Here is a 13,625-nt window from a genome sequence, read left to right as displayed (position 1 = left end):
TAGCCGTTGAAAACAGCTACGTGAGTGTAGCCAAGGACAGTGTTTAGCCCAATTTGGTCTAATTTATCCAGACCACTGCAGCCATGAAAGATAAAGACAGATTATAAGACATTTTGCATGTCAGTACAGTAGTATGCTTTGTGTTTTTCCAATCCCCAGGGTTTCCTAGATCAGGCCAAATGTCAGTGACTGCATCCGAGAAGTTTGAAAAGTATATAGAGCAAATTTATATACTTTGCAATGCTACTTGCCATAGTTGGCAGCCCTATCTCAGAGGATGCATTCTTTCAGTGTTGGGGTCCAGACTATAGCAAATTAAATTTACCAAAAAGAAACAGCCTTAGTCATGTGCAAACAAAAATAAATGCTAAAACAGAAATAGAAGAACATTTGTTTTAAACAATTTTTTAAGATACCAGTCAAGAGATATTGAACTATGTGTTTTACTCAGAATGGGGCCGTAAGTCATAGGACTGGCTTTGTAAAAGCCAGTGCTTAGAAGATTGGTGAAAGAGTCATCAATTCCCCACCAAATTGGTGCCTCTGTGCACTATACATATCTTGAATATCAAATAACTTATCTTTCTTATACAATATTATAGAAATTATCCAGTAATGGGACCACAATTCCCCTATTTTTTCTTTCACTGACATTTCACAGAGAGAAAGAAAAAAATGATTTGGCAAACTCCTTTGTAAATCCATGTCAAACAGCACACTGCCAAATATGTTCTGTTTATTGAAGTTAATGGATACCCAGGGATATTTGCTCTTGTGGTGGACACTTATTTGACACTTCTTATTCACTGGCAACTTTTGAATGCTTCTTGTCTGCTTCATGTGTCTGGTAACCCAATCCAGGGCTTTTTATATGAGTAAAACTCCTATTGATGTCAACAAAATACTTGACATGAGTATAAGATGTATCACTAAGGCCATCTCAAAACTTTTGGGGACATGTCAAGAACAGATTAAGGGAGAAAGAGAGATTTATGAGTAATTTGTCAAATTTCACAAAATGTAAGCTGATATTTTATGTAAATGTTATACCATTCTCTAGAGAAAGAAACATTTCAAATTCCATAAATCTGACGTGCTGATGGAATGTGTGTGTGTGTGTGTGTGTGTGTGTGTAGGGAAGGGAATACACACATGTGTGCATCACACAGTTATACTATGTGCTTAGACCTGTCAGGTTTAATCTATAGCAGTAGTTCTGCAAACGGCTTAACAAGCTAAAAAAAAAATAAAGAACAAAAATGTTTAAACTTTTGGCCAAAATAAAGCAACTGAATGTGGTTTTAAATTGTCCACACCATGCTTTGCTCTTTTCTGGAGATGACAATGAATTCAACATGCCCATAAAATTCCAGAGAAGGTACAGATTAATAATGATGTTGGCAGCATGATGAGTGGAAGGTTTGGGGAGACTGCAGTAAAAATATCAAGCTATATCCTTCCCTTTTCCCTAAGAGAAGTAACATCCAAGAGCCTACATGGTTCTTTTCTTTCTTTCCCCTTGAATTTGCAAAAGTTGATTGGAAAAGTCTGCTCCTGGTTTTAAGGCTGAAGTTGCTCATCCGGACCATGGATAATTGCAAGATAAAGGTCTGTGATGCACAGCTTGTGAAACAGGAACCAAAATCAATGCAGATGATATACTGGGAACTTCATACTCCAAAGGCACAGGGAGTTAGACAAAGTTTCAGGCAGTAAACGGTTAACAATCCAAAGTTAAACCAAAGAAGGCTGAGAGTCAAGAAACTGGGTTGTCTGAGAAAGGGTGCTTGCCTCCTCTGAGACATCAGCCACTAGCATCATCCCAAATCATTGTTCATTCTCTGCTTCTGCTTTTTGCTGGGCTTGTGTAGCCCTGGAACTACGGGAAGAAAAGGAATGAAAGGACTCTTCTGCTTGGTACAAGGACAATTGTGCTAACATTATCAGGTCATTTTGATGGTGCCACTCTAATGAATTGAACAATTCAGCACTCTGAGGCAGTCCCCTAAAGGTCATCATCACGTAGATCTAATTACAGTGGCAAATTACATGACAAGGAATATGGACACCTGGAATTTTCTTTCTCCACTCTGCGGCTTGCATATTTTTTCCCAGTTTCTCAATCTGTGCATTGAAGTTAATAATAATTAATGTACTAAAGTATCTTGAGCTTCAGGGGGAAAGTTTGAGAATTATGTAGATAGAAGTGCTATTGTTTATAACAACAACAATAATAGCAATACTAGCTTCCACATATTAAACACAAACCATGTGCTCCATAACATACTAGGTAGTTCCCACAATATTTCATATTCATAAAAATTCTAGGAAGTGGGTTTATTATCCAAGTCATACAGATTTTTTTTAATTATGGGTTCAGAGAGAGTAAAAAATTTTCCCCGCTTCATACAAGTAATTCAAGGTATAAGCAGAGTTGTTATATTTGCATAAAAACTGGACTCCAGGTTTGTGCTTATCAGCTCTTGGGTTAATATGGAACCAGGGTCAAATCCTCACCAAGAAGAAGGTTGATTTTTATTTGTATGTCCACCCTTTCTGAAAGTCATCAGAAAGATTCCTGGTTCCACAAATATAAATGTGTCTGTTACCTTTTCTCAGTACCCTTGTGATTACAAGTGCTTTCTTCTTGTAACATTAGGTATCATGGTTATCTTCGTTTCTGTTTTTGTTTCTCTAAAAAATAAGAAGAAATGGATAAATACTCACAATATGTTTGTATCCACAAATGAAGCTGAATTGAAATTGGTAATAAATGGTCTCTCAAATATTGTTCTCATTTGCTAGTGCTATACCTAATGACTGACAATTTCCTCATCTTTATTCTCAAACAAGCTCAATGGCATTGGTGTCCTGAGCATTGTATGAAAGAAAGACAAGTCCAGATTTTTTTTTATTTGACTGGTAAACTGATTTTACAAGATTGACAATTTGTATTCACATCCTGATATTCTTTGGGAACTCATCAGGGCCTCAGTACACCAAACAAGGTGATAATACAAAAGCAAAGAACTGTTAACTATTTCTTGTATCACCAAATGTTCCCAATATCCTACACAACAAACTGGTAATTTGTGAGTTGAATTTTTAAAGTCATCCTTGAAACTTTTTCTTTAGGCATTTTTTTTCCTTATGCTAAACTTTTTGAAAAAAGAAAACTCACTAATGTTTAATTAGAGTATTTTTCCAACTCTATCTGTCTCTATGACCTACACCCCTGCTGAGTCATATTGGTCAAGGCCATCTCTCCTGTGGAGTATCTCCTTCAGCCCTCCAAGGCTGCTGTGTTAGGCCATTCTTGCATTGCTATAAAGAAATACCTGAGGCTGAGCAATTTATAAAGACCTTTAATTGGCTCATGGTTCTATAGGGTGTACAGGTGTGGCATGAGCATCTGCTCAGCTTCTGGCCTCAGGAAGCTTACAGTCATGGCAGAAGGTGAAAGGGGAGCAGACACATCGCATGGCAAGAGAAGGAGCAAGAGAGAGAGAGAGGAGGGGGCCAGGCTGTTTTAAACAAATGGCTTTTGCATGAACTCACTCATTACCAAAGGGATGGCCTTGAGCCATTCATTAGGGATCTGCCCTGTGATCCAAACCTCTGCCCCATGATCTGCTCCACCTCCAACCTTAGGGATTACATTTCAACAGGAGATATGGAGGGGCAAACATCCAAACTATATCAGCTGCCTTTCAGGAAAAGAGAAAAATTGGTATCTGAAGCTCTCTGAGCATATGAGAAGAGCATTTGGTTCATACGAGAAGAGATCACCACCCCCATCTCTCCTCTTTTTGCCATTTTACTCCTTTGTCTGCCAAAGTACACAGCAACAAGAAGTTCCAAGAAGACAGGAACCTGGCATGCCTTATCCAACATCCTATTCCTAGTGCACAGAATAGTATCTGAGAATCTGACAGATGCTCATTAAATATGTATTAAATAAATAAAAAGTCATATCTGAATATGGGGGCTATCAAGGAATTTTGATTATCCAAAATGAAAAGTTTTGATTCTCCATTCCTCGGGATCAGAAATCATAAGTGCTTGGTATGATTACAACAGGTTCACACTGCCTCCTCTCTCCTTCCTCAGAGCTAAAAATCTGTCTCTATAATTGTTTCTGGTCACAAAATTATATACGTATATTTTGCACCATTGGGACATTATTATCTGGCCATCTTGGCTACTGAAGACTGATCCTTTCCCCATTCAACATAGTAGGTTTGGGTAGAAGGGTGGAAAGGTTAAAAAACAAATCTAAAACTTCAGTACGTAACAAATGAAAGATATAAGATAAAATTATAGGACACTTTCTGGAAAAAGTTATGCCCAACACTACTGATTAATTTACAATATGACATTATAGTGGTGTCTAATTTGTTATATAACTTTTCCCAATTTAAAATAGGTATGTATTAAATAGAATTTCTAAAATGTCCCATTCTAATCTCCAGACTGTGAATATGACAAAATATCATGCCCATAAATATATTACATCACATGGCAAAAGGAGCTTTGTAGATGTAATTTAGGTTGCTAATCAGTTGGCCCTAAAATTAGGAGATCACCCTGGATTATGCCAGTAGTCCCAATGTAATCATATGAGTCCTAAAAATCTGAGAATATAGTCAAAGGGTGAAATCTAAGAGAATCAAAACCAGACTTGCCATGGCTGGTTTGAAGAGGGAGGAGGCCAGGTGAAGAGAAATTTGAGTGGTCTTTAGCAGCTAACAGCAGCCCCCAGTTGACAGCCAGCAAGGACAGAGGGACTTCCATCCTACAACTGCAAGGAACTAAATTTTGCCAACAACCAAACAACCTTAGAATGGAATCTTCCCAGAGCTTCCATATAAGAGGCTAGCTCAGCCAATACCTTGATTTCAGCTTTGTGATACACTGAACATAGAACCCAGTCAAGCCCTCCTGGACTTTTGATCTGTAGAAACTGTGAAATAATAAATTTGTGTTGCTTTAAGCCTCTAAGTTTGTGGTAATTTTTACAGCAGCAATAGAAAGCTAATAAAGGGAATGATAGAGTATCTGGCTTCACATCATTAAAAATAAATATTTATAAAGAGTTTAAACATAAGAATAAATTTTTACTTGCAGGGTATTTTTTTAATGTTCAAACTGGGAAGCATTCTTTATGGTTCTATAATGAATGGAAGGGTGAGAGGGGTGGGGAAGATAATCCGACAGAGGTATATGCTAAAAATTAATATCAAACATTACCCAGGGAAGTTGAGTCACTCAGTCAACCAGCCTTGATTGTTTATCTGTTATCCACAAAACATCAAGCTGAGCAATGGAGATGGAGATTAATCAAATAGAGTCCTAGTTATAGACCCTATACTATAACAGAAAAATAACATGAAATGTGAGAAACGCTATCATTTTTATGGGTAAGTGTGCCACGATGGGATAGAAAGGAACTGAAGATAATTGAAAGGGATAGCTCAATCCATTACCAAGTCTTTTCCATTATTGTTCTTTCATGTCACTAAAACCCACCACTTATTTTTACCTCCATATATCCATATTACCACTCTATGGGATCAGACCAAGGCCATCTTGCCTAGATTTCTGCCACAGCCTTTTAACCCAACTTCCTGCCACCACTCTTACCATCACCAAATTCATTATCGCAGCAACCAGAGTGATATTTCCAGAATATGACTGTGATGATATTACTCCTCCGTATAATATTAACATTTTTCAGTAGTTTCTCATTGCCTTTATACAATTTCCAAACTCTTTAAAAATGGCTCATGTGGCCTTCCATGACCTGGTCCCTGCCTCCTGTCCAGCCCATTTCTTACAATACACACCCTAACCCCTGTGCTCCAATCACACTGAACTCCTTGAAGTTATCTGAACATTCCTGTCCTCTCCCCTTTGAATTTTGGTAGAATTGCTCCTTCTTCCTGGAACTCGCACCCTTGGCCCCACATGACCTAGACTGTTCCTAATCATCCCTCAAGCTTCTGTCTAGAAGTAAGTCCTCTTTGACCCCCACAAGCATAGGAGTGAGTATTTTCCATGTGTAGACTTTACATCATGAATTGTATTTGCCTATTTACTTGTCTTTCTTCTACCCTACATTGTAATGTCTGTGCGGGCAGAGACCGTGTTCCACTCCCCTTTGTATCTCAAGAATCGGAGTAGTAGATAATCAGTAAAAATATGCATACTGATAAGTGTGCTGGAAGCCAACAGTTGGAAAATATCAAAAAGTCAGAAGAAGTTGATAGTGTTAAAAGATGAGACAATATTGAAAATTGGAAATGGGCCACTTGGCCTAGTGTTGGCCAATGGGCTATTGGATCTAGCATTAGGAAGTCATCTTGCTTGTAGGGGTCAAAGAGGACTTATTAGTCATCTTAGCAAGACCAGCTTCAATTGGATAAGAAGTGAGTGGGAGCTGAGGAAACAGACAGTGCTTTTGTAGAGAACAGAAAGCATACTCAAAGCACAACTTTAAAAGGCTTCATAGTTCAGAAAAATGTCTAACACTCCATCTCCTGGCAGAAAGGGCCAAACTTTGGCCCAAAAACTAAGGTTGAGACATAGTTTAAGTGAGGAGTATGTGAAAGCTACAATCAAGGAAACCATAAAACCAAAAATTGAGTATCCAGAAACAGCTCTCTGAAGGCAGGGTGAAAAACCAAGCAATAGAGAACAAAGAATATGAGCTAGAAGAGAAAAGAAAAAGACAGGACATGAGCTCCTAGGTGATTACCTGGAATAGGTGTGGCCTTCTTTTACTAACTCCCAGTGCATGGTGAGCGGGTAGGAAGATGGTAAGTAAAAGAGGGCTGGCTGCACACAAACGGCCAAGGTAGATAAGATGAGAGTTGGGAGGAGGTTAAAGCAATAGGAGATGGGGAAGATTAGATTTGATCATGTCTGTAGGCTGAAGAGAGGGAATCAGAGACAAGAGAAAGAAAAAAATTTACATCTAGGGAGGAGGTCAGAGGAGATAGAATCCAATGAACCCAAAAAGTTAATACTGGGATGAAAGAAAAACCCTCTTACTTTAAGACTGAAGAAGAAATATTAAAAGATGTGTGCTTCTTGGCCAGGCACAGTGGCTCACACCTGTAATCCCAGCACTTTGGGAGGCTGAGGCTGGCAGATCACTTGAGGTCAGGAGTTCAAGACCAGCCTGGCCAACATGGTGAAACACCATCTCTACTAAAAATACAAAAATTAACCGGGCATGTTGGCACATGCCTATAATCCCAGCTATTCGGGAGGCTCAGGCAGGAGATTCGCTTGAACCAGGGAGGTGGAGCCAAGATCGCGCCATTGTACTCCAGCCTGGGCAACAAGAGCAAAACTCCATCTCAAAGAAAAACAAAAACAAAAACAGGTGTGCTTCTGTAGGCGAGTCTGTAGGTGGAAGCGAAGAAAGTCCAAGGAGATAGCTTGGAGCTGCTATAGTCTCTGTAAATTATGAAGTAAGGGTAAAGGCTGAGAGTGAGGGGCATGAGTAGAATGGCATGAGTTTAAAGGTTTCAAACAGCTGCCTCAAGAGGAATTCTAGAGGAAGTCCTTCGGGGACAAGTGAGAGGATTGCCAAGCTGCATTGAGAGCCCAGCCAAAGTTACATAATTAAAGAATAATGATTATTTTTCCTGAATCTTAATTTCCATACACATCCAGAAAATGCTACCCTGCTTGCATATGTTGCTGCTTCCACAAAAGAAGCTAAGTTTGAGAGAAAGAAAATCCAATTGAATTTTTAAAATAATTTCTATTGTAAAATGGTTTTGCAAGTGTCTGTGGTTAATTTCCAAATACTGGAAAGTCAACAATTTTTGTAAATCACAACCACGTGTGTTTTATGCTTATATGTGTTTCTACCTTTTCACATTTGGTTTAAAAAAAAAAATTACAGGTGGGGGTAAAAACGTCAGCCAACAGGGTTTTGTGGATCACACAGCCCCATGCAATTAAGGCGCCATTGTTAATTTTCAAATTGTCATAATCCATTTGAGAATTTGAGACAATTCAAAAAACAATTATGAGTGAATGAAAAGTGAATTGGGCAATCAACTGAGATGAAATTCAGCCCAGAGAAACAAAACATCGAGGAAAAAAATCCTAGATTATGGGAAGAATGAAAGGCACATGGAAGGGACTGATTGTGTGGGGATGGTCTTTAAAGGCCAAGGTTACTTGACAAGAAGGTGGTAGGGGTTTGTTTTACACTGAATGGGATTTAGCTGTTTCGTTAAGTGCAGCAGATTTGGCTTTTTCATTTTTAAGTTGCATAATAAAAATGTTTAAGCCTACCCAGATGCACATAGATATAGCTGTATGTTGTTTACCTAAGACTATCATATAGCAGCAAATAAACAAAACTAGTCCCCACAGACATTATGGAGCAGCTTGTTGCAAAACAGAATTTCAATTGCTTATTCTGATTCTATGAGGGAAGATTAATTTGTGATGCATCTAAATGAATTATTTCACCCTAAATCTAAAAGTTGAAATTATCATGCCCTATAATTTTTAATTTTTGAACTTGAAATAATGTAGGTAAGAGGATCATCTTCATCTTCAAACAACCTAAAAACACTCTGGCATACTCTGTGGAAGGCCACACTAATGTGTTCCAAATTAATGTTTAAAAATTTCTGTTCCCTGAAATTTTACATTCCACACAAGCAAATAGGCCCATGGAGAGGAGTCAAATATTATTACATGATGGCTCCTGTCCTTTTAAATTCTTCTTGCTAAACCTCTATTCTCGTCTAAGCCATTTCCTCCTCTTCCAATCATCATTCTATGCCTTTTTTAAGGCATCAGCCTTAAAAGATTCATCAGATGCTTTCCTTGATAAGTCACAAACCATCATGATTTTTCTCATGGTTTAAATTCCCTCTGAACTCATTCATTCATTCACTTACTCATTCATGCATCGTTGTGCACCTACCATATGGGATCTCCATAGCATCAAGTTCAGTGTTCTCCATGCAAAGTGCATTTATTCTATGCCTCCTTAGGGTCCTGGACCTATGCTAAGCACGATAAAACTTATAGGAAGAAGTAAGTATATGCAATGATTTGTTTCTTTCAAAAAGACTTAAAGCAACCAGCTGTCAAAAACAAACTGTAGTACAGTAACATGACATACAAAATAAAAGGAAAAAAGTCAAGCAACAAAAGAGAAGAAGAAATTTATATCAAAACTCTCTGCTGAATTTCTAGCAGTTACAATGGAGAAATTAAATGGATCATGAAGCCCTCATTCTCTAGTAAAAGAAATGCTATTTCTTTTAAAAAGATTGTAAGTTGAGCAGGAATAACAAAAACATGGCAATGCTGGTACTGCTAATGCCACAGCCTCAGAATCATTCTTTAAAGAGCATACCAGTGAGCAACTACTAATTCATCAGAGATGCCACTCAAAAAACAAATTCTTCTCATTATCCCTTGTATAAATGAAGTTTTTCCCTCAAGAATTTTGTCATTTGAACGTGATAATAAAGCATGCATACCTGTAAAAATCGGAGAACATTTTACAGCTAAACTGTGTGATGCTAGTTAATTATTTCTGATATTTCTTTGTACCCCTGCCAGCAATGAATGTATTCCTTGCCCATGGTGGGCACATAGAAATCATTGCCTAGTTAACTTACAATGCAACATGATTTCAGAGACAGAAGACTCTGCTAGTGAGAAATCTTCCTTGCAGAGGAAGAACGGAAACCGAGCCTAAAAAGATGAGTTTTTGTTGAATGAGTGAACTAAGATCTTGAATCAGTTAACTTTTTAGAAGAGATTGTTTTTAAAATCATAATAACTAAACTTTGAATCGGTACTCTTGCATAGCGACTTCTCCATCTAAGGTGCATTTTCCCAATAATTATTTGTTCATTTTATACTGAACTGTGCTTTCTTCTGCTTTCAGACTTTAATATGTTAAAAATCCACAGCTACCAACTTAGTGTGTTGGCCTTTATAGCCACACAAGAAAGTAGGGGGCAGTTTGTTGATGCCCTCCACTTTGTCTTCTTGAGATCCGCAAGAGTTTTGTGTCATCTAAGAAAGCAGAAGTTCCTTATAAGGTTAACAGTTCAAGGAGCAAAAGACCATTTTAATTGCATCAATAATCCACTCAACAGCACCTACTGGATTTGTCTACTAAATTAGCCTTTGATTTTCATCTCCAAAAAAGAAAAAAAAATTTCATTTTCATTTCCTTCCTGTTGCTGGTAGTTAGAGGTTACAATACGAAAAAGCATATACGCTGTAGACCCCCCCAAATCAGTAAGTACTCAAAATTGTGTGCAAAATATGAATAAAATATTGATTTCATTAAAAATGTTAAGGACTACTTAATTCAAAAACATTGTATATGTTTGCATATTTATTTCTAAATTTGCATATTTGTTTGCATATAACTTGTAAAGATGAATGTTAATTATACTTTAAAATCGTTTATAAATTGTAACTAAGAATGTTGTATGAATTTTTAAAACTGCCAAATTCTCAAGTACCACTAATTATAAAGTGTCATGTAAAGTACACTGGAGCAGACTTCATATTGAAAAAATATTGAGAGCTTGACAAATAGAAAAGCAAAATTATTAACTGCGCTTGCTGATTAAATGATACCTCAGGCAAGTGAAACTTAAGTGACACTTTATGCTTTTCCAAAGCATCCATTTACCGCCACTGAATTATGACAAGAAACTCATGCTCCTAACCAGACAAATATTTTACCTGATGCCTCCACATTATCCCATGTTTAAATGTGAGTTTCTGAGAATTATTCCATATTTTTGTTGTACATATTCTGAAAATGACAAAGAATAAGTAAATAGGAATCATAATAAGCAGTAAAGCTACTTCAGCAGCACCCTGTGTCAAATGAGGTGAGCTGAGGCGATTTGACTGTGCACTAATTGGATTTGTAAAATGATTCAGAGTAATTTAAAAAGCATTTACACAAGGTCAGATCTGAACTGGTTTCTAAAAAGAACCATAGAGAAGAATGAAATGTCCAAGTAATTACACTGGACATGTAGATCTAACACTGTATCTATTAAATTGGGCATGAAATTGGACTTTTTTTAAGTACAGTAGGTCTTACACTATAAATCTCTAGACAATTTTCTATATTTTTGATAAAATGTTTAATTATACTAAGTACAGATATGTCATAGAAAGGAACTATTGCTCATGTACCATTTTTCCTAAATTAGCAACTACTGTAAGCTAATTTCTTTCTTAAATTTTGTAGAGTTGCGGCATATTGAAAATTGGCAGACTTGGTTTCAGTTTATTCCAATATCTACAGTCTTGCCAATAGAAAGAGACATTGTTATCACTTTCTCCTCCACCAGCACCATACCCCTGGTCTCTCTTAGTTTAGGGTTGATTTGTAAATGTCTTACTATAAAAAATAATTAATGCTAAATTATTCCATGTTGTTATATTATCAGTGTCCTATCTGAATCCATACTAATATAATTAGAGATAAAGTCGACACTGAAATAACAAGTAGCTCTTAAAGTTCCATGCATGTTAAGTAGCATTTACTGTGCTGGCAGAACAGAATTTAGATCTCGAAAATAATTTGATATTAAAAGACAAAAGTAAACAAATTAGACTGTAAGTTTGTTTTTTCCCCCTGGGTATTAATCAGCCCCAGTAAACCTTGTATTGTACTCTTCAAATCTGCATTAATCAGAATTTAGGTTTTGAAAGTCAAAAGGAAAAAAATTGTCTCCCTCTGGTGGGGAATATAACAAGTTTTTCTTTCCTTTTTTTCTTGCAGTCAATTTCAGCTAAGTTTCATGATGCTTTAAAAGAGTACACTTGGATAATCAGTTTATCATCTTTTCAACAGATTTTACTGTCTTTTGACATGATCAACACTCAGAAAATCCAGATTCAAAAGTCATTTTTACTTCTTTTACTTTTTTTTCCTGAATAAAAGGATAAAAGAAGGAAAATAGAAAGCCTATGTCAACAAGTAGGAAAGTTCTGTTTTACATGAAATACTCAGCTCTAAATGGACTGGGTGATAAAAATTTTATTTTAGAATCTGTTAGTTTTGAACTTACACCCCTGAATAAGCTGTTTCAGAAAAGGAAAGTCCTGGAAGACCACACCACACCCCCTCCACCCAGATCGTCTGTCAAGAGTTCCCTGGCTTCTCTCCTTTCTCTATAAGGCCAAAACACTTTCCCATAATCTCCATTGTATCACCTATTGCCTTACATTGCCATTCTTGTTTGTGTGTCAATATCTTCCGTAAGACTATGAGCCACTCAAAGAGAGAGATCCTGCCTCATACATCTCCAAGTCACTAGTATTTAGCTTGGTCTTCAGCACAAAGAAGAACTTACCTCTGTGCCAGGCAGTGTGCAAAGCTTTCAACATACAACCATGGAGAAGATACAACTGTTTCCTGCCTTCATGAAACTATAATCTAATGGGAAAAAAATGGGTTGATCTGGAGTACATTTTACCATAGAAACAATATATTAAATAGCAACTACTAACCCACAAAAGCCTATACAGTTTATATTTGACGTTGAAATGAATTAAAATTTCCCTTTAGGCAGATTCATCCCTTAAAAGTTCTACAGAGTTATTCTCATTGTGATGTATAGAAAGAATTTTGAAGTACAACTTTGTATGTCTGGAACCATTCAGTTAACAAACATGTACTGAGTATCTACCATGTGTCAGGCACTGCGCTAAGCCATGGAAACACATTCTGGTCAGGAATGCCAGGTAATAAATAAGTAAACACATTTTTAAAAGCTGAGTATGCTTGTAATTTGTGCTATGAAGGAAAAAATTAAGGTTACAGAGGATGGAGTATATCAATTGGTGTTTGAGCAGGAAACAGATTTTATACTCAATGAGGTAATTGATGAGAGTTTAATAAAGGGACTTTGTAAAATGTGTGGACAGTATTAAGGTAAACGAGTAAGGGAAAGCAAAACACCTTAGAACTAGTAAAAGTGGAAGGTCACTACTACCCGTAGGCCTCAGTAGAGAGGGAAAGGAGCAGTTACCAGAATACAAAGAAAAAACTATAGCTAAAGGAAAGATCTTCCAACAAGAACTCTGGTTTTCAGTATCAAACACAGCCACCAATGACTTGCAGTCCGGGCGTGGAGGGTCATAAATGCACTGATCTCTCTCTCCTCTGAGAGTACCCTGCCAAGTCTCCCTTTGATCAAACCCAACCAGAAGCCAGAAGGCCATGAAGCTTTCTGCTGCTTTCCTTAAAGGTCAGCTTCCTGTCACCGGTAGAAAGAGTCTCTAAAGAGTGGCAAATGGAGAACAGTGGTACAGAGAGTTATTAAGTCATCCAATGTTGGAAGAGGTGACATCAGAGCCAAAATCCACATAAAATTTTTTTGTAATGGGGACCAGAGCAAGTAGAGATTTTGAAATGGGAAAAGTCTTGGTGGCCCAACTCTACAACTAACTAGAAACTTAATGTTGTACCAGTCACTTCCCATTTTCGGCTACATCAGTAAAATGAACAGATTGGACTATGATGACCTCTAAGCTCCCTTTCATCTTGAACCATTTGGAATTCTCTTTGAATTTCATGGTTCTACCTCCTCTTA

At 37.2% G+C, this 13,625-nt stretch overlaps 1 long non-coding RNA gene across 1 annotated transcript in view; it reads right to left on the bottom strand.

Moving 5' to 3' along the window:
• Positions 1 to 12,613, bottom strand: part of LOC100615600 (uncharacterized) — a 78,682-nt gene extending 66,069 nt beyond the window's left edge. Inside the window, exons 1-3 of the long non-coding RNA XR_010159442.1 lie at positions 12,384 to 12,613; positions 10,753 to 10,825; positions 2,610 to 2,694 (exon numbers count right to left, since the gene is read on the bottom strand). This is a non-coding gene — a long non-coding RNA (uncharacterized LOC100615600). The remainder of the gene's footprint in view (positions 1 to 2,609; positions 2,695 to 10,752; positions 10,826 to 12,383) is intronic.
• Positions 12,614 to 13,625: the final 1,012 nt, after the last annotated feature.

The sequence above is a fragment of the Pan troglodytes genome, chromosome 1, assembly GCF_028858775.2.
Source record: "Pan troglodytes isolate AG18354 chromosome 1, NHGRI_mPanTro3-v2.0_pri, whole genome shotgun sequence".
Taxonomy (NCBI): Eukaryota; Metazoa; Chordata; class Mammalia; order Primates; family Hominidae; genus Pan; species Pan troglodytes.
This window is presented reverse-complemented; position numbering and strand designations above follow the sequence as displayed.